Genomic DNA, 2,634 nt, shown 5'->3' on the forward strand with positions numbered 1-2,634 from the left:
GTGGACCTTTCTTCTTCAGTTTGCCCCTGAAGAATGAAAGGTCCACCTTTCGAAATCGCTCGGGTTATAGGGTTTTTAGTCATTTCTAATTTATCCTTATGATTTTATTTGTCTTCTCAATCAAACAGCCCACGTTTTATTTCATGAAGGTTATCCGTATCTCATTTTTTACCACGTTACTTACAGAAGTAAGGAGCTTCTATCACAAAGTAAAAAAAAAGTAAAAACTAATTTATAATATTATTCTATTCGTAAAGCTATGGAACATAACTACTTGTCCTAAGTTTACTGTGATAAAAAAATATGGTAGGGAATTACAGATCAGTTTACACGCGTCTGTACAAGTTGTCGTTTTCTTAACACAAAGTTCTTTACGTTATATCCACCGCAGGAATTAAACCCCAGACTTTATCGTTATAAGTCCATTAACTCTGACTCACCAGGGGGTCATGTTTGTTTGTGTTGAATTTCGTGCAAAGCTACACAAGGGCTATCTGCGCTAGTCGTCCCTAATTTAGCAGTGTAAGACTAGACGGAAGGAAGCTAGTCATCGCCACCCACCGCCAACATTTGGGCTACTCTTCTACCAACGAATAGTGGGATTGGCTGTCACATTATAACACCCACACGGCTGAAAGGGTGAGCATGTTAGGTGTGACGGAGATTCGAATTGGCGACCTAACCACCTATACAAGTGTTTATCTGTTAATAGTTTACATAACTCCTTCTAGATGGCAGGACCATCTCTAATTTCTATGTGTGTGTGTATTTTTTCAGTTGTAAAATCCTACAACTATTGTTTCTTTTTTTTTTTTTGAAGCAAAGCATTTTCTTGGAATTATAACCATCCAATCTCAAGTTTCGCGGCAGTAGAAATTGAATTGAGTATTTGTGAACATATTATGTGTTTGAATATTTATCTATCATTTACGGTGTGTGTTCATGACGTATTGTGTCTCGACACTTAGAATTATAACATTTTATGTATTACTCGCTAAACAAAAGTCTATTATCAAGAAGAACTGGTAAAAAACTATCAACTCCACCAGACTCCACAATTCACATACACACACATGATGAAAACAACAACAACAACAACCAACACGTATTGGTTACGAATTTACAAGGTCATCTGGATCATCCAATATTAAACTTTTAATCAAACAAATTTTATCTATTATAAATGAGCTCCCAACTTTCAAAATCATCTCATCTGGATCATCCAATATTAAACTTTTAATTAAACAAAGTTTATCTATTATAAATGAACTCCCAACTTTCAAAATCATCTCATCTGGCTCATCCAATATTAAACTTTTAATTAAACAAAATTTATCTATTATGAATGAACTCCCAACTTTCAAAGTCATCTCATCTGGATCATCCAATATTAACTTTTAATTAAACAAAGTTTATCTAATATAAATGAACTCCCAACTTTCAAAGTCATCTCATCTGGCTCATCCAATATTAAACTTTTAATTAAACAAAGTTTAATCTATTATAAATGAACTCCCAACTTTAAATAATAACACAACTTCGCTAGAGTTAAGTCTGTTCTAAATAACTTGTATAATATTGTTATAATTGTTGCAATATCCTATTCTTTATTGTTTATTTGATTGTCTTGTAATTTATTTCATCCTTTTATTCTGTATTTTAATTACTTTTTTTAAAATGTTTAAGTTTTATAAATTTCTGTACCTAATAATTTACCCAGTTCAATATAGCTTGCTGAAGATGGAATGTGTTTATTCCGAAACGTTCAATAATTAAATGTACACACATGTCAAATGTTCGTTGTTGTTGTTGCCGTCGTTCTAATGTTCGTCAGATCTGTAATTTTTGAATGGCTATTCTAATCTCACCAATTAGCTTCCAACTTGATCGTTGTAGTGTTAATTAATTGGCTCGTGAACCTTTAATATATTTTTTCATTTTCAATTTTCTTACGTTCAACTAACAATATCTATAAAATTGACCATATCGAAGAATGTGTTGCAAATTCATCAGCTAACGAAAAATGTTAAATTTACCATGTATAAGAATATATTATAACTTTATCGTTTGTTGTGTAACTCATTCGGCTATACACTCATTTAAACTACAGCGAACAGGTTTGATTCTTGAAAACCTTATAAGACTAAACTTTGGGGTTCGATCTCTTTGGTGGCCCAACACAAATAATTCTCTGAGCAGCTTTGTGTTTACCGACAAACAAAAATCTAGTTGATTTTATTAGAAAGTAGATGTCGTCAGTGGAATTATTTATTTTTTTATAAGCCCCCAATTAATGGAAAACAGTTTTGTCAATATTGGCACATTTGTTGATTCCAATATTCCAACAAAATAAGATAAAAATGAACGGAGTTTTCTACCCATCTTGTACACGCCTTTAAAATATGAAAACAACTAATAGCAGTTGTTTACTTTTATTTGACATATATTCGAGTGCTTGTATTGTGTGGTTTGTTTTGAATTTCGCGCAAAGCTACACGAGGGCTATCTGCGCTAGCCGTACCTAATTTAGTAATGTAAGACTAGAGGGAAGGCAGCTAGTCATCACCACCCACCGCCAACTCTTGAGCTACTCTTTTACCAACGAATAGTGGGATTGACCGTCACATTATAACG

The sequence above is a fragment of the Limulus polyphemus genome, unplaced genomic scaffold (genome assembly GCF_000517525.1).
Source record: "Limulus polyphemus unplaced genomic scaffold, Limulus_polyphemus-2.1.2 Scaffold4729, whole genome shotgun sequence".
Lineage (NCBI taxonomy): Eukaryota > Metazoa > Arthropoda > Merostomata > Xiphosura > Limulidae > Limulus > Limulus polyphemus.